The sequence below is a fragment of the Bactrocera oleae genome, chromosome 3 (genome assembly GCF_042242935.1).
Source record: "Bactrocera oleae isolate idBacOlea1 chromosome 3, idBacOlea1, whole genome shotgun sequence".
NCBI lineage: Eukaryota > Metazoa > Arthropoda > Insecta > Diptera > Tephritidae > Bactrocera > Bactrocera oleae.
In genome coordinates, this window is record NC_091537.1 from 93,456,632 (window position 1) to 93,482,557 (window position 25,926).

General features: G+C 37.1%; 1 protein-coding gene and 2 non-coding genes across 3 annotated transcripts in view; all 3 read left to right on the top strand.

Moving 5' to 3' along the window:
• CenG1A (Centaurin gamma 1A) overlaps window positions 1-25,926 on the top strand; it is a 219,619-nt gene that overhangs the window by 52,282 nt on the left and 141,411 nt on the right. The gene's annotated exons all lie outside the window — the stretch shown is intronic.
• TRNAK-UUU (transfer RNA lysine (anticodon UUU)) lies at window positions 14,769-14,841 on the top strand. Its single transcript has one exon. It is a non-coding gene; the product is annotated as a tRNA-Lys (tRNA).
• Window positions 24,855-24,974, top strand: TRNAL-CAA (transfer RNA leucine (anticodon CAA)). Its single transcript has 2 exons — window positions 24,855-24,892; window positions 24,930-24,974. It is a non-coding gene; the product is annotated as a tRNA-Leu (tRNA).

Below are 25,926 nucleotides of genomic sequence, written 5' to 3' on the forward strand. Positions count from 1 at the left end.
TTTAGCTTAACAAAATTTTTTAGGAAAAAAAGCGAAATTTCTAGTTTATGCATCGAAGGCTTCGCTCAATGTCAGAAATTCGTCCGTCCTATTGATTATACCTTGGCATATATCCCATGTCCTATCAATTGGATCGGTTGTAAATATAGATAAAAGGTCGAAGTGAACTTGTTACTTGTTTAACTACACTGCCTGTGTGTTTCTAGTATAATCATATTGGACTTTTTTGTGGTTTTTACCGTACCTTTAGATTAGATTTGAGGTGATAATAAAAGAAATTGGCTTATACTAGCTTTAACCGGACTAGTTTTACTGGATTAATTTTCACAAAATCTGATCAATAATTTGATTCGGCTTAACTTTAAATTCAATCATTTATCAGTGAAATGCGCAACGGTCTTCCGAAAACCCATATTATTCGCATATTTTCGCAGCGCCCGCATGTATACTATGGCAACTGCCCACGGCCAACATGTCGCGCTAAATCAATTTCAATTCAATCCGCTTATGCGTTTATTTTTGCGCAAATAATTAAAACTGTAGCAGGCTCTGAGCACTCAAGGGCAAAAAAATATGTTTACAAACAGGCATAAGTAAATCCTATTGAATTGAATGCGTGTTTTAATTATGCATGGGCGGCGATGGCGCCTGTGCTTATGCAATAAAAATGGATTTCAAGCGAAAAATTACAGTGCACATAAGCCGTCAAAGGTGCCAAGGGTGAGAGGTGAAACGGTGCCATGGCATAAATGGACGCCGGCCGAGTGTAGGCGACGGCTAGTGGTGGACACTGAATGGCAGACGACATTTTTTTGACGTAGAACTGTGTCGCAAACGATTAAAGCGTATTTGTGTGCACTCAGCTGTTTCCGAAAACAATTTTCGGCGAGCATAACGACTGATGGAGGTCGGGTATGTAAATCAAATCCTTCAATGCTGCGGTATGTCGGGCAACTGCTCAAATACATGTTGTACACATTTTGTGAAATTATCGTTTGCTGTAAACAAGTAGAGATGATGAGATATTTGGATTTTTCCATTTTGTTTGGCCAGTGCTTGGTAATGGGCAAATGCATTAAAATGTTTGCGCTTGATGCGTATGCTAAATGAAAATGTAAATACACGTGACTACTTTTTGTATTTACCAAGCAACGACGACCCGTCTAGAGTATATATAATACTTTGCAATTTCACTTTAAAAGTTTGCTTTCACTATAATTTTTACTTATTTATGGACAGTATGATGGCTTTTGTAATTTGTATGCTAATTGCATCATAGTTTATGTTTATGATTTGAGATATGTTTTGTGTTGTGCATTGTCCGTTCTTATCAACTGGTTATTGGATTATCATTAAGCCACTTTCACGCTTTCCGGTGATGTCACACATTGCGTTTCACGAGTACCAATTGTGTCACAAATTTTTTAGTCAATGCCAAACCTGATAGGCCTGTACATGTTTGGCAATTCAATATGCCGTTAACCCTCTTGCCTCATTTATCAGGCCGCTTTCTGTGTGGTCCTAATGGTGTGATGCCTTGCTTGGCTGATAGTCTGATGACCTTAGCGATAGCTTTTAGCTTCTGTGTTTGTTCATACTGCTTGGCATATCTAGCCCTCGCCTGTCTATTTTTATATTTGAAAGTTATTTTCAATTTTAAGCTCGTAATTGCAGCGACTCATTTCATTCATTAGTTGTGAGTTTATATTATACTTGTATGTACATGTAAAGGGTGTTGTTTAAGAGGGGGAGATTTTTGAATGATTAAATGATTTTCAACGATTTCTAAACCTTGCTCTATTTTCAGCCATCCGCTATATAACAATTTTAATGTATATATTTTTACAGCACTTATTAGGGCTAGTAAAAAGAAATTCATTATTTTTGAAATAGCTGTGTTTAGAAATCTGTACCTCGCGTTGTATAAATGCGCTGGTTTAGTATTATGGCATTAGAAAGATTCGATTTAGTTTTAAAACAAATATATGAAGTTTTGTGATTGCTTTATTCAGTATTGTTTCCGCACGCGTCAAAGTTGCACACCAGCAAAGAAAAAATTTGCCATATTTTACAGTTATTCTTCGATAAAAGCGAAAAGGCGAGGCAGATGGTTAAAAATGTCAATAGTGTTTATGGTTCTGATATAAGAGTCAAGCAGGAGCAAATTTGGTTACGCCGATTTCGTCGTTCCGATAAATTTGATGTCAAAAATGCACCACACTCTGGAATAGCAATGGTCTAAAATATCGATAAAATAATGGAAATCGTCGAGTCCGACCGCCTTGTAAGCACAGTTTCGAATACTCAGGAGTATAAGATGGATATAAAGAATATATATATTAGCAAAATCGGAACTATCTGAAGCGCAGAGTCACTGGTGATAATAAGTGGGTCACTTACGAAACCGGTGGAAACGGTGGCTAAGCCAGGATTAACGAGAAGGGTTTGCTGTATGTTTGGTGCGATTAACAGGAAATCATCTACTACCTCTACGGCCAAACTCTTAATTCAGACCTCTACTGTCAACAATTCGTTCGTCTAAAGTAAGCAATCGCCCAGAAGTTGCCAACTTTGGCTAATAGGACAGGAATTGTATTCCATCAGGACAACACCAGGCCACACACAACGACATGGACCCGCCAGAAGCTCCAGGAGCTTTGTTAAGATAATCTTATGCACCCACCTTATAGTTTGAACCTGACGTCAAGTGATTCTACCAGTTTCTGTCTATGGCGAATAATTTTACTAATGAAAAAATCACCTCAAGAGAAGCTTGTGAGAATCGCATAATGGATTACTTTTTACTAGACCTAAAATTTTACGAAATGCTATAGCTTAAAAACACACCTATTTTTTTACGTGCTATTAATATATTATAACTTTTATTTTACAACTGCAATATTTATTTATAAAAATGTGTTTAATCCATTAGAAACTAACCTCAGCACTTCTCTTTTCATTTCAGGTATGTTCTCCCTCTTTCGTTCTCACTGCAACCAAGGTAACATATGCAGGTAATGTGTTGTCATCAATTAAATCTAACCGCGTTGACCACAAATTAATTGTTGCCTATTTTTAGGCGGTCTACCGCTAAATGGAACATTAGCACGAAACTAAATAAATACGAGGCAAACGCTTTGTTGTTTTTCAATTTCGAAACACAACAGCAAATAATCGCAAAATTTCCATAAAGTAATATTTTACAAATTCTGGCAAACAAAAGCACATAAATACAAATGTACAAACAGAGTAATCTATCTATTTATGGCAGCGAAATTGCAAACAATACCACAGCGAACCCTCAAACGCCAATATTATAGCAATTTACAATTGTTTTACGCAGTCATTGTTTTCATTTGACCGCGACACTTGCATTGCTGTATTAGTTGCAATAAGTCCATAGTAACGGTACCCTCCTGCCGCAGAATATTTTCCGCTTCAACAACAAGAAGAACGCCCATTCAGTGCGATATATGCAAACTGCTGTTTGTTCGCGCCAATTTCAGCTTGTGTCTCCTGCGCCCGGACAAACACGAACGATCCGTGTTTATTTTTTGCAACATCATCCTGCTGCATGATGCCCGTGCTAACAGAGATAACCTCTTTGCCGACTGTAGCACATCCTTTGTTGATTTAAGCTACAATTGCAATTGGCGCTGCAGTTCGAGTTGTACAGCCAGCTTGAGCACGCTGCTATCTGCTCTGTTCCTTTGTATATACGAGTGTATGGCTATGTGGATCCGAACACTGGTAACCATATTTTGCTTCTGCTTATTATTTGGCAAATCTACATTTGCCAACGCCACACCTAACAAGGCTAATATTGGCTTGGTGTGGCTCTCTGTAGAAGAGGGTCCCAATATGGCAAATTTCACGTAGTGTGATTTGTTCGATTGCTGGTCTGATTGTGTGTAGGTGGTGGGATTAAATACTCTGCAGGGCAGAAACACTATTTTCAATTTGCTTTCGTCACCATTTCTAGTTAAACAAAATGTTTTATCCAATACACTAAAAAAAATAGAAGCTGAAAATCTACTTGTATTCAACATTCACGACCTGAACCTATATATCTGGCATATTCAATAAGAATAGCTAAGAAATCACGTAAATCTAAGTCTTGCGGTTTGAATTTTAGAATTCTCCTGGGAATCGCAAGTTTAAAGTGCCAATGTATTTCACGCGCGATTATCGTTATCGACTTACACTGAAAACTTTTTAGAGCTGTCATAAACTGCAGCCATCGTGGCTATCTGATTAAAGAGGTGTTATTATAGTTAAATCGTTCGAATAATTTACCGACTCAAGTGTGAATAGAAATTATAAAAATATTGAGAAGTAGTTGGAGGAATGTATCAGTCCAAAGAAATCTTTGAAGATATAGCTTCTAGCACATCACAACAGCTCTTTCTTTCGCTGGCTTATTGAAGATTTTTCACCTATCTCAATCGCATCTCTTCGACCACTGCACGTACTAGTCAACCCACATCTGATTGTTCTCAGTGTCCAGTAGATTCGCTACGCTTGTCGTGCACATTTTGTCGCAATTTGTTTTACATTTCGTACACCATTCAACGACCGGCCACTACTGGTGTAACGAAATGCACACACACTTTACATTGTTTTGGTAAATAAAATGAGCTCATAGTACTTCCGTTGCTCTGCTTAAGCAACTGCGTCTGGTGGCTGTTGGTACTGTCATGATTCGTGATTTAGTTGGTTACTTCGCTGATTCGATTGTACAAGTGGAGCCAAAAGGCAAGTGACTGCCGGTGGTCAAATATAGCAACTGCGCTTTGTATGTAAGGTATCCACTTATATGAGCTGGGTTATGTTTGTACCTTCCGGTGAAATGGACTATTCTGAAACTACTTTACGAATTCTAACCCTAACACAGCGGTTTGGTGCTGACCTCAAGCAAGCAAGGTATATTTTTATGGCGATGTCCTACGTAATATTCCGTTATCATGTCTTGGTTAAAAATGTATCAGCGTCATAATATTTTTAACAATAAGTAGTTGCGCTGTTTTCACATAATCTCAAAATAGGGAACACTTTAATAAGTAATTCAGTTTTTGTTGTAAGGTAATGACATTTCTAACTAGTTTAATTTTCCATTGCAAATTAGTTGCTGGTGACAACTCAGCAATTACATTTGCTGAACCGCTTCTAGCAATCTCTCTGGTTGTTGTAAGTATTTGTTGTTGTACATTGGCGAACTGTGGCTGGCACTGCAGGTATACCGAACACTTAAATACTGCAGTTTGTTTGTGGGATTTTCAACATATTGCAGCTATATTTTTGTTATTTACTCACATTTATCGGGTTGTAAATGCAGGATATAAATGCAAGGATTTCATGTAGTAAACAATGTGTATTTTTAGATGTAACTTTTGGTACTTCCTTCCTTGACTATTTGCCTCCTACTTGCTGTAATTTTCCATTTATTGTTTGTTAGTCAGATTAACATGTGGTCTATCGGCTTACGTAATGCAATGGTTATGCTCCTGGATGTATGCTATTGATTATCCAGCGTACGTACATATTAGCTGTGGTTTTGCCAAATCGCCTTAAAATATGCCAGGTTTTAGTTGTATTCAATGGTGGCTATTTATAGTGGAAATTCATTTGAGAGCGTTAAATTAACTGTTTCTATTACCGCAGACCAAACATAAGTTGCTATGGCATTATTTGATTTGATTCCAATATACTTGGATTACCAGGTCACCGAGCCTAGCACGAGTTTAGCCCAGCAGATGTACTGCTCCGGAGCGCAATATCCTTTAGAGTGGTTTCTTTCCAGAGAGAGAGGTATGAAAGCCTAACCACAAAGGTATTGAAGGAAACTGCAAGGTTGTTGAGCTTACTTAGTCAGCTAATTCAGCCTTACTATCTGCGATATGGGAACGAGTAGGAACTCCGTTGGCTTCCTGCGGTTCACTACTGGATCGTTGGGTCTTAGACCTGCGCAGCAAGTGGTGTTTAACTTCTATTAGTCGCAAGGTCCTTCTAGTAAAGAGTCGTAAGAGGTCTAATGAGCTCTGCGCCGTCAGCAAAGTCCACCTTTCATTGGTTGTAAGAGTTCAATGTCCGATCAGTAGCATAAGCTGTTTGGATGAAGATAAAATAGAACATTCCTTCTCCAATGTCCCGCTTTTGCCAAATCAAGGCTAAAACACTTCAGGTCTCATACTCTTAAAAATCCAGATGAAAAAGCTGAAGTAGAAATAAAGCGCCTACGCAGACATGCGATAGGTTCAAAGCGCTTTGTTAATAGCTGATTTCTAACTACAGGCATTGTCTGGCTTCACAAAAAAGTGTGTGATCCTCCGCCGTATTGCATTGATATTGTCCAGTAATATGCGAAATATCTTTAAAGAAGTATCTCTCTGTTTATTTAGAAAAGAAATTAGCATTTAAAGTACATATTTAGTTAAGCCCTCACGTATGTATGATATAAGCTGCTGCAATAAAGACTAATTGATTAATAAATCGAATTAGCAACTTTGCTTAACAAAGAAAGTTCTGGTTATCCGAAGTAACTCTATTACTGCGGCGCTTTTTCGCCGTAAACGGGTTTCAAATAGCATGTTTATAATAAAATATCACTTGCAAGCTAATTCCATCCTTTACTTTTACGCTTAAGTGCCTCTAAGTGTCTAGAGTATTCTCGCAATTTATATAACTTTGTTATTCCATTTGAGTAACCCTGATCCCAACCTTTGTTGCGCCACGCCATTTTTACCACTTAAATCTCTATCAACACGATGCACTCACTCCACCTTGAAGCATTTATCTTTACTGCAATTTACGGCGCATATTAAATGAAATATCGACTATAAACATAACCTCAATAGCAGTGGTGCTCGGCAAAAAATATGCAATACGCAGTTTTAGCTGTTGCTCGCCTTAAGCACTCACACATACACAGACACACACTGGCATATGCTTCCCCCTTTTATGCTACACTACAAGCGCTACGTGGAGCAGGCACTCGGTTTAGCAAACAAACGTAAGAGTTTAATAAATTTTATGCCATTTTTCTTGTTCGCACTCAACACTTGCACACCCACACACACATGCGCCGCATGCCTGCCACACTGCCAAAGTGCTCCAACATGCTCGTGCATGTCGTATGTCCTTGCTTGCTCGGTCTACCTTGCTTTTGTTGCGCACTCCTTTTGCTAACGCTGCGAGCCTTCCACTTGCACTTGTATTCATTTGTTTTGTTTAGCATGTTGAAGCGCGTGTGGTAGTGTGTGTGTGTAGTAACATGCTTTTAGGCGCACTGCACTACTAAATACAAATTACTCTCCAATATAAGTGCTTTCGTTGCTCACGAACAAATAACAAATGAAAGGGGCAACAAAGAAGAAGAAAAACAAAATACGACACAGAAAGGACGTTGGCTTACAAGTGGAATTACCTCGCGGAAACGCGTTGGCACAAATGTAAGAATGTCGGCGCTGCGCGGTGCGTGCTGCTTGCTTTTAAGCGCCGACACTCCCCGCACACGGTGAAGTTTTCGCTGCCCAAGCTGTGATTAATTGAATTTGCATTGTCGCATGCACGGCCGAAGGGGTGTGGATAATTCGCCTTGCATAGTTGTTGTTTGTGGTCTGGCTTGCCGACTGTCTGCCAGTCAGTCTGAATTTTTGCCTGTGTGCCCTGTCTTTATTAATTAAATTGCAATCTAAATATTGTAAAGCATGCATTTAATTTGTTGTAGCTACAACAACCAAAAAAGCCCAAACGAACTCGTAAAGTTTTGTACACATTGATTTACGACCCCTGGCATATCGATTCTTTGCCATTACAACTTCATTTAATTACACAAATAAATTGAAGTGAATTTGTTGTCGCTGCTTAGATTATTGTTGGTGTTTTGGTGTGGCAAATTAATTTGAATTGATACATTCACTTTAAGGGAGCGTTTGAGAAATATCGGTATTTCGACATTTGTGATTGCTTTGTGGAAAACAAGGCGAAGTGACACATTGAATACTAAAGCATGAAAATTCTTTGAATATTTGTCTCGTATAGAGCCTTTGACTTGATATTAAGTTACAGCTTAAAGCTGGCTAAATGATATTATATTGTACAATTGGATTTGGTTAGATAAGAATACCAGAGCGTATCTTAATTGTGATGAGAATAAAACTAATTGAGAGATATTATCCACTTGCAAGTTGGAAAAAAAGATAAATTAATAAATAAATATAAATAATATACATTTACAGAGTTTAATGTATTTTAATAAACCGCGATTCTATTTGCCTTTCCTTTGATTCTGTAGTTGATCTCCAGGAAGACCTACGAAAAACGGTATGGCGGTGAAAACGATGTTTCTACTTAAATTATCTCAAATCCACAAACCAAAACAATTTATTATTACAATAATACAGGCAATGATCGATGGACTAGTCAAAATTTTGATTTCTGAAAAAATGGCGGCTTCGCAAAAAAAAATTTGTTAATTTTGTGAAAAAAAGTATAGTTAAGAGCAGCTTAAAATTATTAGTATTATTGTCAAAAATATGTTTCCTTCGATCACACCTGACCCTGACAAATATAACTAAGAAGGTCATGCGAAAATTGGTCGGTCCAACCGCTTTGCAGAAATTTTCCTCACATTTATGGTCGGTGTTTCAAGAAAAATGCGTTTAAAGTTTTGGGGAGTCGATTACTAACTTAAATAAATCTTACAAATACGCTTATATCTTCGAATCTGTTTTCCGAATCGACTTGTGAGAATATTTCAAATTAACGCTTTCACGTAAATTTCTGTATTTTATTTCTTCGTAATTATGAGTTCACATTTGTAGAAGCTAATTTGTAACAAAAAAAAAAACACAACGTCCTTCTTTTTACCAAAACAAAACTGTGGCGACCGCTATTCTGCGCCTAAAAGTATTCTACGCAGGGATCATTTATCATGAGCACTCATGTGTCTATTGCAAAGCATTTCTCCTCGTGCTTTGTATTGGACGCTTTTCTATATGTAACCGTTTGTGTATGTACGTATGTATATAAACCGCCACAGACTGCACTTAAAAACACCCAACCACTCGCCGCTGTCTTGGCAGACACACCGCTTACAACGCATTATAAATGTTACTTATTTAAACCTGTGTCATGTGGCATGTAGCATGTGGCGTTTATGTATGCATGTGTTTGTGTTTGTACTCAAAACAATCAAACGACATAATTGACTGTGGCCGGAAGTACAATTGTTTGCATTGGGTTAGTTACGCGCTGCGCTGCGCCACTCGCCACTTTGCTATTGTTTTTGTATTTGCTGCGTTTGTTGGCGCTGGCACATCAGAAGGAGGTGGTGGATCATTTGTTTGACGATGTCATTGTCAGTGATAGTAATTGTAGCGCATGTGGCACAGTCCTTTGCTATTGTTGTATGCATTGATGTGGCCGCCATTATGCGCCCAAATGTAGGCAAAATCAGCACCCGTACCCCGACATTCACGCCACTACCATCAAGGCCAACACCAAAGCTCCTTCGCTTACGCTGATGTTTACTGTTGTTTGCTACAGTAAAGAGATTGCGGCGGCCCCAACCCTTTCATATCACCCCCAGGTCTTGGGCACATATGCGCATTACGTAATGACAGCTTTGGCGTCGGGACCCGCGTAACGGGTATGAGTGATTGGAGCTCTTATTTGAATTGACATTTGCTTGCTCACATATACACTTGGTTTTACGTTTATACATACTGTTAGGCGCGGTAAATAAGCACAAATTTAGTTGCGCATATTGACTGCGAGCGTTTTATACGAACTCTGGTGAGCAAGGGTTAATAAGAAGCGAAGTTTCGTCTAAAGTGATTGCCAACGAGCAATCATCTTTGTAGCGCGCAAATGACAATTTCTTAAATCCAGCGAAAGTGCGAGCTGTGGGGGGCGTTGCGAAATCACGCATTAAAGGCCTATTGCAGACAGCCGATGTTCAACATCATTTCGCGCATAATTTAATATGCAAATGTAATTTACAAGTAGTGCAGCGCCTAAGTGTAGGCTTCCTTGTACGAACATGCCTTAACCAAACTCGGTGTTTAACGCGCTTCCTGCCAGCCAACCTACTTGCTTGCGCGCCTGTCTAACCGGCAAACTTAAGCAGCCCAACGCGGCGTGAAAATTTGCTGCACTTTGATGTTCAGCACATTTACGAATTTGCATAAAATTTTATCGCCGCTTTTAACCCCTTTTCACCCTGGCACGAATGCTGAAGTATTAAAAATTCAAAGGTGATTTTAAGTGCTTTAAAGTACACTGTCAGCGAAATTGGAGCGTTGCGTTATTATTTACACTTTGATTGATATTTGTCAGAAAGGTTGTACCGAAGTCGCAGCTTAAAAAAGGTAGATTAAAAAAGTAATATTTACAGTTACCCCAATATATGTTGTCAAACAATCAGTTTGAATTCAATAAATAAAAAAACAGGTAAAAACGTTAACTTCTGTTGCACCGAAGCCATTATACCCTTCCCATGTGCATTTTTTCATAGCATAAAAGGGTATATAAATATCTCTACCTTGACTTTGATCGGTTAGTTTGTATGCTAACTATATGCTATAGTGGTCCGATCTACATATAATGTTTGGAGAGTACGGGGAGAGATATCGGTAGTTCCGACAAATTAGCTGCTTCTTAGGGAGAAAAGGCTGTGTGCAAAATTTCAGACTGATATCTCAAAAATTGAGACACTAGTTCGCATATATACAGACGGACATGGCTAAAATTAGGTTTCCAACGTTTCCAACTGTGTGTTACTTCGTGGTAAACTTAATATATCCTGTTCAGAGCATAAATATTCAGTAAAATGGCTAGAGGCAGATGCTCGGAACGCTAAATTGAAACATTTGCTTTGCCATGTTTCCTACATAATCTCGAAAACGAGTAGAGTGATCGAAAAGGGTGTGTTGACTCGAGACATGAAGGTTTAAAGAGTGAGACAAATCATCTTCCAAAACTCAGGAATACAAAATCATGAAATTTAAATCTCTTTTCTTCTTCGGACCCCACTTTATAAAAATTTAGAGACTAAAATACTCGTTTTGTATAAAATTATAAGGGCAGGGTTATGCTTTTTTAAATACTTTAGTCATAATATCGGAAATTTTTGTGTGACCAGGAGAAGCGTTTTGTTGTTGTATCGTTTGTTTACTCCATCTTTATATTTTGTTTTTGAAAATTACACTTTGTTGACATTTCCGCGAACCGGCGTCTGCAACCAGACACTTGCTTTTTTCAGGCGCTTCTCTATTTATGCATATTTTTATGCGCACAAATAATGAATAATAAAAGAAAACACAAATAAAATGTTTTCGAAGTTTGTTGGCAAATATTCAAATTTGTGCGTTTTGCGGGCATTTCAGTTCCTATTCCGTTTTATAGTAGTTTTACAATGTTTATTTTGTGCAGCTAGTAAAAATTCGGCTGACTCAGACGGCATGTGTGATGCCCACAAATACAAATACTTAATGAATAGACAAATGCGAAGCGAAAAACAAACATTTTTGACAGTTCATGAAATCTGTCTGGTGTTTTGTTTAATAAATTTTCGGTTGTGTAAATATGAATTTTAAGCTAACGCAAATTGTTGACCCATTTACTCTTACGGTTTTTACACATGTCTGCACACAAGTCCATACTAATTTTACTAGTTTCGACATTTCGGTTAAAAAAAGAAAGAAAAAAGATGCACATACATATGTTTGTAATTATTTTTTGCCTTGTCTGGCGTGACTAGCGCGCCGTTGCAATAGACTTATTTGCTATGCAATATATTTATTTTTAACCTCGCGTGCATCCAAAAATTACGAAAACAGTTTTAGAAATAAACAGCGTGGAAAATAAAGGAAAATTGGAAAATAAAATTTCGTAATACTATAGAGATACTCCTTCAATTATTGTTATACAATTTATTTACTTTCATTGAATTACTTTAGTAACACAGCATTTGATCTTAAAAATTCGGTTAAAAGTCATCTATCAAAAGCATTATTTTATTTTTGCATATACCGATAGTCTATAACTCCGAAAATATGTTCATAAAATTTTGAACCGGTATCAAAAATATATTTTCAGTTACAGCCTGATAAAATGTAGCTGCTCAGTTTAGTCAATTCAATCAGTTTATTATACCCTGAACAGGGTATATTAAGTTTGCTACGAAGTTTGTAACACCCAGAAAGAAACGTCGGAGACCCTATAAAATATACACAAAAATTATCAGCATGATGAGCTGAGTGGATTTAGCAAACAAACTTTTACAAACTAGCCCTTCAGTTTTTAATCGATTTTATTAGCTATCGATCTGGAAATTTGTACCTGTCCTTTTCTCACAAAGAAGCTGCTCATTTGTCAGAACAGCCGATATCGGACCACTATAGCATATAGCTGCCATACAAACTGAACAATCGGATGCAAGTGCTTGAAAGGGAAACTCTGATTTGACGAGTTCTCTGCACGAAATTTGACATTGAGTATTATTTAAGGCAATAATGCAATCTCCGAAGAAGTTGTATAGATCAGATGACTATAGCATATAGCTGTCATATTAACTAAACGATCGCAATAAAGTTCTTCTAAGAAGCCTTTCTATTTGTGAAGGGTATTATAGCTTCGGTGCAACCGAACTTAACGGTTTTTCTTATTTTTAAACGAGTTTTTCTTCTGTAGATTACTACACTTTTTCACTGCAGTGAGTACTCGAAAAGAAAAAATCCGCACACTATCAATTTTTTTTTTGCATGTTTTGTAAATGTAATTAGTTCTCCATACCATGATTCATCCCTATTTTTATTTCATCAAAAATCTAATTTTGGCAGAAAAAATTTTGGGTAAAATTTAACTTTTCCAAATTGCCGCCAATTTGTCCCTTTTTTACCATAGGTTATTTTATGGACAATATTTTATATTAGAGATATTTTTAGGGTTCATTGACGGAGAAGGCCGGAACTACTGCAGCAGTGAAGAACCTTTATTAGCTCGAAAAATATTTAATTTTTTATTCAGTATTAGTATGTATATCCTTAGAATTTCATAGCAATTGTTGCAGTAGTCTTCTTTTTTAAATCCTTTAACACCGCGTGCCCCTTAAACTGCTTAAAGTTAGTATTCTCTCTGAAAAAAAGCGCTGATAATAAACGAACCAGTATTTGAAGTTTTACATTCAAAACTCTTGAAGAAATTATAAGTTCTAGTTACTTAAATCTCCTTCAAGGGTTCACTATCGTTTTATCAATATCAAAATTCTGCAAATAGCGTTACCACTTAGCTGAAATTTGCGTTACGCTGACTGCCGACAGACGGTCTACCTTTCAATCAAAGTAAATAAATGCGACAGTTGAGTATTTTGAAAATTTTCAATGCAAATAATACAAATAAAAGTGAGCTGCAGCAATAATAAACAGCTACAGAGATATAAACACACAGCATGTCTAAAAATGCATGTAACAAAAATAAATAAATGCAAAAGATGGCTGATTTGAATTTCATGGCACCTTGCCAAGCGGGAATTTTTGCAACTGTGTGGCAGCGCACCACCGCTCGTCGTCAGCAGCACCATACACATACATACATACATATGTAAATATGTTACTACCATGTGACTGAGTCAAGGAGTGTATCGTTGGCACTGTAAAGAGGCAAAATATGCAGCAAATAGCAACTAAAAGCAAAACAACAACAACGACAAAGTGATGGAGTTATGAGGGTAGCACAACATCGCCGTATCCATTTGTTTTTGGTAGAGCGAGTTCACACAAATATTTACATACACACACATGCTTTCATACATACTTACATGTTTGTGACCATAAACCTCTAGTACTCAACAAATCTTCCTGCCCATTTTACCCTCAACAATAAAAGCAATAATAGAGGCATCAAAAACGGCAACAAATAAATATACATGTGTATGTATGTATGTAAAAAAATTTTAATAAACAACAATGTCATCGTTAACATTGCAGATGTTGCATGTCACTTGACAGTGCAACCGAGCACAAAAGCCAACTTTGCAAAGCGCCAGCGACAAAACTGGAGCAGATTTGGAGCGTTGATCTCTATCTATTTCAGTTTGTTGCTCTCTTTCATCACTTGTGTCCACCACGCGCCCCAGCGACATTATTTGCTATTTGCAAGCATACATACAGACATAACAGCATAATAATAGGTAGATAAAATTTAATGATATGTTGCCTTAAGTCTGCTGCAAGAAAGTGAACACGAAAAAACATATATCAGATACTTAAAGAATCATGGATTGTAAAAATTAAAAAAAAAAATTAAAATAAAAATTGTTCAAGAAAATAACTAAATTCAACAGTAAAAGCTTTTAGTGCTGGAAGAAATCGTATATGGGTATATACTTATATTATTTGAAACTTATAATCTATTTATAAAAGTTCTAAAAGAACTTATGAAAAATATAATATATACTTATATATCTCCGTCAACTATTTCTTCAATTTAAGCTAAGTAAATAATTCTAAACGAAGGTTTTATAGTACCTGTGAAAGCGCTTTAACTCATGCTCCAGCTAACAGCAGTGTGCGCATAAATCCTCTTCACGTGGTTACCTTAAAAACATGGCATTAAACTTTAAAGAGTTTTGTTCTGGTTAGATCCTCTTTGCAACAAGAAAAACGTATGTAAAGCGTATGAGGAGCTTGTAAGTGTGTGTGTGTGTTCGTTTCACAGAAAATAAACGCTTGCTGTGTTATGATCACTTTGACAGTGTGAAAATATGTGCCCGGGTAGCTCAGTCGGTAGAGCATTGGACTTTTAATCCAAGGGTCCAGGGTTCAAGTCCCTGCTCGGGCGATAGTTATTTTTTTTTGTTTTTTTTTATTAATTAATATTTTAAATTTATTTTTATTCAAAATAATTGTTGAGTATTAGCAATTTGCGTTAACTTTATGCAGACAACCGTATTTAACTAGAACATTTTCATAGCCTGCAGTTATTGCTTTAGCACAAATAGAAATTCATATAGCAAATTGCTGCTGAGTGCTCTTCTTTGGCAAGTGGAGCAGCACTAAACAATTGAGTTGTTGAGTGAGTTGTAGCATTTCGCACAAGAAAATCGTCCGTGCCCCACATTAATCATGCCACATAACGTAGCTGTGTTGACGTTTTTGACATTTGCTTATTCGCAGTTGTTGTTATTGCAACAATTTTCCAGCGTTTCATGTTTATTATGCCTATTGCAATACTTTGGGTTTGTTTTTTATAGCAGCGGCCTGTTGTTTTGGAGCGCTTTTTGCTATTTTTATTTCAGCCTGTGCCAAGTTGAGTGTGCTGAAAGTGTTGTTGCTCTACGAGCGGACAATAGACGCAGAAGTTGCATATTAATGTAAACAAGTGATGTGTGGCGCGTAGTGTTTGTCAAAGTAAATAAGTGTGTAATTATTTGTTTAAAAATAAACAACAAATACTATTATTATTAAAAAAAAATTTTTTTTATTTAATTAGCATATTTGTATATCAATTGCACTTTAAAATTTATAAAATTAAAGATAACAAAAACAAAATACATAAATTATTACCACATAAAAAGAAATCGCATTAATTAAAGGAAAAACAAAAAGACGTAAACTTTGGCTGCACCGAAGCTATAATACCCTTCACAGGGGCATTTCTTATAGCATAAAAAGCTATAAAAATATCATTATCGTGATTTTGATCGTTCAGTTTCTATGACAGCTATATCTTATAGGGGTCGAATATGAGCAGTTCGGACAAAAGCGCAGCTTCTTAGGAAGAAAAGGATGTGTCAAAAACTGAGGGAAATCAACTCAGCTCGTCACGCTGATCATTTATGTATACATATATTTTATAGGATCTCTGACGTTTCCTTCTATGTGTAACCAACTTTGTGGTAAACTTAATATACCCTGTTCAGGGCATACAAATTATAGCTCTAAAGCAAAATAAGTTTAGTCAAACCACAGAAAAAAATATATGGAAAATACAATTGCATAAATTGCATTAACTCACAGCAAATAATGCTTTATCTACATGTACCTATGCTCGTGCTCAGCATACCAGTTGCGCTCCAATGATTCACCACATATTCAGCAACGCGGAACGGTATCTGAAAAATGCGTTTGGTTACACATCCGAGACCAGCACTCCAAATAGTTACGCATTTCAGCGTGGAGGTATCACAAATCAACGCGCAGCTCATATACCAAACTTATTTCGAGCGCTGTATTTTTTACAATATTCACGCCTTTATTTACGCTAAATTCAATATGCGATTCGATTACAAATTTACGAAAAGTCAGCGTATATCTACATCGGTATACATATAGTATGTATGTATATATATATAAATGTGCTCACACATATTTTTACTGTTGGAAATCGTTTAATTTTCGCTGTGCTTTTTGCTCAAATTTGTTATTATTTGTTATCTAAGTCCATCTTTGTACCTGTTCGCCTATCGCAACTTAATTTCTCTCTGCTCCTACCTCTGCTTTAATGTATTTTACTATTTTTAGTTTAATAAATTTTATTGCATTTTTTTTCAAACTCGTTCATTGACACCTGAATGGGCGCGCAAAGCTTGCAAGCGCTGTTATAGCCGAGGCCTTAGTCATTCCTATATACAAGTACACATGTAGAAAGATACTGGCGCCTGTCTTTATGTGCACACGTCGTTTGTGACTTAGTGTGTGTCTGCTACCGACTGCCTACTTGTCTGGCGGGCTCTTCTCAGTTATTCATCTACTAACTACATATGTACATATGTATGTTTGTGTGGTATCATTCAGATTGGCCAGCTTTTTGGTTTCACCGGTCTTTTATTCACTGACTGAGTGGCCGCTAGCCTACAGATTTTTATTTTATATGATTTTTACTATTATTGTTTTCTGTTTTTTTTTTTTGCACAACTCAATTTTTCCACTTCCTACCGCACGAGCATTTTTCAAGTTTTTCTTCAATTGTTATTATATTTCCATTTGTGCTTTTTTCATATTGGTCTTCCGTTCATTTGCGGTCTGTTGCATATTTGCGGTTTCATTACCGTTTTAATGCCCATAACTAACTTTTCAATTTGTGCTAAAACGTGTAGCTGACAGATTCAGGCGAGATTTTTATTTGAATTATATGTGCACATCACTCCATATAATGATGGCACATATTAAGACGGGTTTGTGCATGACAGCTTGGTGGTCAAGTATGATTAGCAGAAAATTTGTAGGTTTATAGCAAAACTGTAAATTTGTATTCACGGCATTGTCGCTGGAGTGAAATGGGTCAAATCAATATCACTGATAGATGCTTGTCTACATATCTGCATATTTCTGCTTTTTTTGTTGCCTCACAGAGTTCAATCAGCAATATTCGTTTAATACCTATATTTGTGCTCTAACAAAAGTGTTAAAATATATACCACATTTGACCTGCACTCACAAAATAAATTGTCACGTATTTTATTATAAATCTTTATTATCGCCTTCAAAATCGTCTCGTTTAAAGCCAACGCTAAGTCAGTTTTTCAAACACTTTTCATAAGCCTCGGCAAGCATTGCCTGCAGTACCTTCCGTGAATGACTTTTTATAGCTAAAATGGACTCGCGTTCCTCGAATATTTTAGTTTCGAAAACAGAAAAAGTCGCATAAAGCTAATAAAATGTTGAACGAAAATATTGTGAACCACACCACTGTAATCAAAAATACGTTAAAGATCAGCTTCATTTTTGACCGACTTTGACGTCGTTTTTTCGGCTTCGGTTCATTTTTAGTATGACATTCGCTACCTTGTTGGATAGTTTTGACCACCAGCAATAATGCGTTTGATGAATATGGGATCCTCAGCTACATAGTCAAACATCTACTTTGCGATCTCTACTCAACTTCGTTTTTGCAAAAGATTAAGATATTTCAAGCATAGCTTCATACCCAAAACATTAACCAAAATGTGTTGCATCGATCAATAAAAATTTTGAGATCCTCTGCTATTTCTCGTAAGGGGGTATTCTAGTTCAGAGGCCGAATTTCGAGCGTTCTTTTGGCTAAAAAAACCATTTGATATTTTTAGTATCCATTTTTTTATCATTTGTTTATTTATATGTGAAGATTACACAAAATTAATTCCAAAAACAAAAAAATATTTTTTCATTGAGTTATGCATCCTTGAAGTAGAAGAGAAAAAAAGGGTTTTTACTCGTCGTCATGATTTCTACCCTTGTGATCTCTGAAAAATAAAGCAACGATGGATTATTGATTAGTACGAATGTCGTTATCTTGTGATATCATGGCAACCGCGTCAAAAATATTCATTTCGAGAAAAATGCGTTTTAAGTTTCGCCCACAACTCAAACTGGTCCAGTTGCTACGGCACTAAAACCGCTATAATTGCGGAAATATTTTGAATTTTAAAACTTCCTTTTAAGGAGATATTTTTGATATTTAAGCTATTAAATCATGAAAAAAATTCAGATTTTTTCAAATTTCTAGACTAGAATACCCTCTTAAGCCTATGGGGTTTTTAAGAACTGTTTCTTTAACTTTTTAGCTGTCATCGTCATTAATCGAGTTGGACGATTTGCATGAGGCAAGTTTTCGATGACTTCACGACCTTCACGGAATGCTATATGCCTCTCAAATAGTTATCTTCGTGATAAAGAAGACTCCCCAAAACACTTGGGCAGCATTGTTTGCTGATTCTTTCTTGGCAATTTTTTTCAACGGGTGCAGTTCAAATTTGATATGGTATATTACATCAACAAATACCCTTTTAAGAACTTATATTATATCATTTGCAATACTACTTTTTACAATTTTCGTTTTTTAAATAATTTATCTTAAACGCTTTTATGTGCACATAACGTTCATAATCCGCCGTAATATGGCTTTCCATAATTCAGACATTTCCATGCCAAGCTGAAGCTTAATTAAAGTTTGTTAGCACAGCTTTGCTGCGTTTGTTATTAAAATTGCAAAAATGCTCAAATCACGCACACACACACACTTCCAAGTCCATACGTCTCGCCTCACATATATCTCTTAAGTCAAAGTTTCTTTGTGCACAAACTCCTTAAGCACTGACACTTTACGGACTTCAACGGCTACTTAGACTACCTAATCTCTGTCGCTATTTGGCTTCCCATGCAGCGTCGGCTCCTGGCAAAAGTTTCGACGCACCAGCTGTGCGCAGCAGCCCGCAGACGCACACCTCATTCTGAAACCTGCTCGCAACGGTTAACCAGTTACATTTTCCGCATTGCCACACTGAGCGCAAAACTTTGCGACATCGCCTGAATCATTTTCATTTTTACAACTTCGCATGCATATAGGTATGTGTGTATGTATGTATGTTACGGCGCGTGTGCTTTCGCTTGTGACTGTAATTTTATTAATTTAACATTGCGCACGTTGCTGCGACATAATTCAAGACAATCTGTGCTGTCGCAAGTGCGCAAGCAAGCTCTTACTTACATAAGTTTCCGATTGCCACTTGCACCCTTTCTTCACTGCATACTCATGCCTCTTGTTTCAGCCTGCGTTTGCTCATAAACTTTTGCGTTACTTTTAGAGATGCTTGCGCGCTAACTCACCTGTCACTTCCGGTGCCGGAAGTACCTTTACTTTTTCATGATTTCCTTATGCTCACCTGGAAACTCTCGCTTTCTGCGCTTGTTGGTTGTTCGTAGCGTTCGCTGTTGGAGAAGTGCTTCGCTTACTAGCCGCTCCGCCAACACTCTTGCCTTCGTTGGTTGCTGTGTCGCTTTGTTTTTACCTTGAGGATATTGACTACTGCTGCAAATAAAGTTTGTAAGCTGGAACTTTTGTCGCTGAATGCCGTAAAATTTTCCACACAAAGCTTTATTAAATAATGTTGGGTGGAAATTCTACGGCAGATGGCAACGCTTGATATAAACATAACACTAGCATTATTGTTTCTCCTTTACGATTACTGTGTTTTCTACTATTACTGTATTTTAAAGTGAGGCAATTACATAACCCCGCAGCTGAGACCCTTCCATTTGCTTAATGTAAAGAAAATATTATACTTAAAAAGGGTTAAAACCATTCCTCATTCTAAAATTTCTCAATTCGTTTATCAAGGTTCAAATTTGGTATGGTCTATTATATTAACCAGTGGAGGGAGCGTTGATCAGCTTTTGCAGCATTGCCAAAAACCAATTGCACTGTCAAATTTTATGGCATTTCCAATTGCCATTCTCACATTTTTAACAGTTGAGTAGTTTTACGATTTGAAAGCAATGCCAGTGCACGCTTTCCCCTCGCACGAGGTATTAGCGCTGCTTAAATTGTTAAATTACCATGTAAGCTAACTGGTAAGTACACAAGCGATTATCCTTGCCACACATGCTACACGTCCCATACTGGCTACACTAACAACAACAACACAATATTCGTGACAGCCAAGGCTTCTTGTTCTGGTTTCATTTAGTCGATCCTTGAAGTGTGGCTGCTGTTGTTGCTGTAGTGTCACTGCTGTGAGCAAATTCAAACACATCATTTGTTAGTGGTATGTATGCGGTCCTTCAACTAATACATACACAATATTGTACGTGCATAAACACTGGTATTTTCGCGCACATACACATGCACACGCAGTCGGCGCGCCAAATGAAGAGCAAGGCTAGCACGAAAAAATCATATAATCATGTACAAGTGCATGGCATAAAACGCAAAGAAACAAAAAACGAAGAGTCCTCAAAACACAAAAAGGATATCAAGTACTTGTAAGCAGGCGGCCCAAATGTAAAAAAAAAGAAAAAAAACACGGAAAACATTGGGGAAAAGGTTATTTACAGAAAGGCGGGCGGATAAGCGGCGTGGAATGTGTGCAAAATCGAAACACTTGTGCCACTTGGCCGAGTACTCAGGCACATGTTCACACAGCCCAACGCACACTATGCAACAGAAATATTAAATGAAGCAACTCCCTGAAATGCGAACGGCAGTAGAGCGTAAGGAGTGCCATTGGCTGGCGCCGCCACTTCTATAGATGTAGGGTAACATTCAATTAAAGCAAATAAATCGACGCACATCGTAGTGGCTTTAGGTGGCAGCGGCAACGGAGGCGTTCTAGTGGCGGCCTTTCGTGCTGTTCCTGCAACGCGCTCAACTCCTACTTACATTTTTTTATTTTTTACACGCAACTCAATCCCGTCCTGCATATCTGAGTATGAATACTGCTTGCGCACACTGTAAATATTTGCTTTAAATATTTATTTGGTGCTTTGTCGTTTATGCTTGAATGCATTTATTGTGTGGTCACGTGACTGCTCTAAGGTGTTGTTTGAGAGCGCGCATGAAGCGGTGGAATCACACAACGATAATTAATTTTAACTGGTTTACAAAAGGTTTTAGGTCACTTCAAAAACCAAAAAAAAGTTTGAACATTGAAAGGAAAGTTAAATATTTTTAATTATTTGTAGCAGGTAAGCTTTAAAGCATCAGAAGCCCGGAAATGAGTTTTGTCTGGTTAATGCATTAAGTGTCCACTTGTTTGTGTACCTTTTCAACTTTAATGTTTGATTGGATTTTTTAGTCATACGCTTAAAATTGACATGCATGTCACTACTGGACTCGTGCTAAAAAACCGGAATCTTTTGCAAAAACGACCTCGTATATAGTTTGCTAAAGAAATGCTTGACAATGTTGTTGAGGACCCTACATTTATAAAAAGCAACATTACTGGTGACGAGACGTAAGCTTATGCTTTATATCAAATAATTATTAATCTTTTACTTCATTGCGCAAATTATCCTGCGGCGTTTTTCTACATTTACGCTAGATTAGACAAATATAAATGTATACTTTGCCATTTACGTATGAGAGTGTGCCTATCCTCAGGCCAGGCAATTACTATCTGAGCTTCTAATCTTTCATTTCGTCTACAAAACGTCCACTTGACTAATTGTCATTTTCTTAATTACTACGTAAACTTTGCCACTGCAAAAGCCAACAGCCACTAGCAGCCAGCCAACGTTGCCTCCCGAACAATGCATAATTTCTATGTTTGTTTGTTCGTTTGTTAGCTCATCCATTAGCCCACTACCGCCCATAATTCGAAGCTCATTTGGCAGTGCAACGGTGAGAGTTAGTGGCACCAGCTAACGGTATGAAGCGTGTACGTACGGCCAAGTGTTGCAGTAATGAACTGTTTTCATTGCAATAAAACGTTTTGTGCTGTGTCTTATCAGGATTGCATCACACTCAGTGCGGCAGTTCGATTATCAGCCAGCCCCAAGTTCCCGAGCCCAACTAATTGCTACGATAATACAATGTAGCCAAGGCTCTTTGAGGCGGAAAAGCATCTTAATATAATATGTAAGTTGTTGCAAACAATGTGCTTGAGTACATACAAACTTACAGTCGGTTATGAAATAAGTGGAGTGGCTATGTACTCCTACTGCGTCACAAACATGTGATTTGTTGATGATATTAACCAAGTTATTACCTTGTTTTCCATTTCAACATTCTGCCACAGGCATAGCAGACTGCAACTGCTTCGGTTTGGCTACTCTGAGTTCAGCTTAAAGTATCAAAAGCCTCATCCAAGCCGTATAGAACAATGCTGCTGACAAGTGTTGCAGGCAATTGCTTTGCTCTCAGCCACACATGGTTTATTGTTATTAATTTTACCGCCAACGCAATCTTATTGCCAATTCAGTATATCATACCAGACAATGTTGCCTTTGATAAAACAGTGTTGATGTTCAGTTTCGAAAATGTATACATTGTTTTCATTCTTCAGTAGGTTTTGCAATATTCTGTTGCGTGTTCTCGTTTTTATATCTGGCTAATGAGTTAATGTAAATTAATTTGTGTAACTCAGGCTTTTCTGAAACAAAGAAGTGTGACCCACTTTGACGATGACTTTATATGCAAAATCCAAAATCAGAGAAAACGCCTTAAAGCTGTAAGCTTTTTCGGTAGTTTTAATTCCATAAATGATAGAGTATATGCCAGGCGATGGCTTGATTCTTATTCCATTGTACCCATAATCTAAACATGCCTTAGAAAGCTACTGTCATTGGGCGTCTTGTTCAGTATATGTTATTCATTTGAAGCGTAACCAACAACAATTTTGTTCACTGAAATATATAGAACTTTGTGTTCAAAAAACTATTTTTGCGGGCCCTCAGCCGAAAGTCATCGTATTTTAGTGGAAGTTTAATAGCGAACATAAACCAGCTGAGTTAAACGCAAAAAATCATAGGTGAAACCTGACTAACCTGACATATCAACGGCAAAGCCATGACGCCAAGGTATTGCTCTGTATTTAGTGGGAGCAGAGGCAAGACAACGCCCGGCCTCATGCTGCAAGATCAAATTAAAGCTATTTGGGAAACAGCGGCAGCAAAGTTTTACCCATCCGCCTTATAGCTCAGAACTTGTCCCTTCTGAGTAACATTTGTTCCGGTAGCAAGGTATCAAAAATTGGCTTGATTGATAGTTGGCCGCCATGCTGGCGCAATTCTTTTGGGATAGAGTCCACAAATTGCTAGAAAGATGGATAGCTTCAGTTGGGTAATACTTTATATAATACTATTGTACAGGTTCTTTTTAAAAAGTTCAAATTTTGAAGAAACTCATAGTTATATTTACTTGGGGTGATTTCTACAACCTATTTGATTCATTCGGTGAAACATATCTCCATACTTACAACCACCGCGTGGGTTGAATTTAATTACAGACCATATATGAGCTTGTAGTATGACTTAATTTTAATTTTATCTAAGTCTCTATCAGAAATTCGACTTCGCTTCAAACTGTGAGGCACTCATGTTTTTCTGTTATTTACGCAACGTTGTGTAATTAATTTGAGCTTGTCGACAACTCGTATAAACATCTGATAAAATTGTAGGCATTCGGGGCGCGTCTAAATTCGATGTTGCAACGGCAATTGCACCAGCTCACTTGCGATGCACCACTCCGAAGCATTACGCTCGTTTTAAATTGTTTTACGGCCGTAGATGGCGTTTGCCCTCATTTTACTCATCATTTACCACAGACAGCATTGTATCTCCGTGGCTGTTGCAGCTACTGTTTTTGCTGCTTCTTCTTGCCATATTTTATTGTGTGCAATTTTCTTAATTGCAAGTGGGTTTCGTTAGATATTCATTTCATTACAAGAAAGTCAATGCTTTGGAACAATATACATATGTACATATGTACATACAAACATACATATGCATGTCTGGATTGGATGCTGCCAGCTGTGATTAGATAAGCAGCTCAAAAGCTTTGCTATAATTGATTAGTGTAATTGCTGGAAATTGTGATAAAATGCAACTTTTAGTGCTTCGAAGACTTTGAAGTGTAAGTGGAGGCAATAAATTTGTATATCGTAAATTTAGGCAATAAAGCTAGCACACACAAGTGTGCATAATTATCTCTAATCCAATGTTGTTGAAATTCACCTAAAGGCAAAGATAATTTATTTGGAAAATAATGAATATGAAAGCTCACAATGATAATTTATAGTAAAACGGCACAAACAAATAAATTTATTATTTTACGATTATTATACTCATATTTTAGTTGCTACATTAGCCGTCGCTCACAATAATCCGCTCAGATTATTCAATTACTTATGCCTACCTATTTTAGTATTTACACATGGTTCGGTGTATAATTAAATCGTTAGCTAAAATATTTTGCTTCAATCAGCAGTTTGTGGTTGTAATTCTCTTTCCACTCCACACATTTTCTATTGCTCGTCTGCGCTCTCTTTCTCTTTCTGTACATTGATCATTTGTTTTTATCATCACTATTCTTACTCTCAGCACATTAGAAGCGCGTACTCAGCACTGGTTGGCACATTGGTTGAGTGAATACAACATGTCAGGATGGCCGAGCGGTCTAAGGCGCCAGACTCAAGTGAATCAACTTGCTCGCCATGCGAGTCATACGGAGCGTTCTGGTCCTCTCTGAGGGCGTGGGTTCGAATCCCACTTCTGACAAGAAATTTTTTTATTTAATTTAATTTTTTTATGTAAATAAAAATATTATTTTACGGCAATATTTTTAGTATATTGTTTAGCTGGATATTTTTGACAGATAAATAACTGAAACGGCATTCAAATTTTCAATAAAAAATACGTGATATACTCTTGACTTTAAATGGAATGCATTAATCATAACAGACGATTAAACACAAACAATTAGTGACATGGCAAAAAAGTGTATGCAAATCTTGGTGGAGATTGATATATACTATCTATATACATATGTATGATTGTATTAATTTAGTATCGACACGGTTGTGAATCATCAGTCGTGCAGTCTACACGCCTACTTTAAATTAAATAAAAACTCAATCGAATCTGGCCAACTTCCCCTTAGGCCGTGGTCCATCAAGCCAATAAATTCGCTGTAACAACATAACATATGCTCATACCCCTTTTTAAGTGGCTGTCGCAATAAAGCATTATTAAAAACCCATCAGCGCTGACAATTTTTTCAGCTGATCGAGTTGCGGCAAGCGCTGGCGGCAAATTCATGCGAAATGAAATTGCTCGAATACTTTTGGCATGCCACCCTGCCAATAGCGCGGAAAATCAGCAGCGCTGAATTATTCGACCGTCAACCAAAAGAATATTTATTGAATTTAATAAAACATCAGCAAACGACGAATAAATATACTCTGTGGCCACAGTCTGCAATTTTCAATATACACAATGTAGTCACTTTTTTGTCAAAGCTGTAAATCCAGCAATTTTTCTTTTTAATTTTCGTTTTTATGATAAAGAGCGGCGTGAAGTTATTGGGTAGGTCCAAAAATTATTGCTAAATATGCTTACAAGTAGCAGTTAATAATTTAATATTAATATTGGCATGATTGAAAGTATAATTTGGAAAATAGTTAAAAGAATTTAAAAATAATTTATAATAAAATACTTTGATTTATTTGAT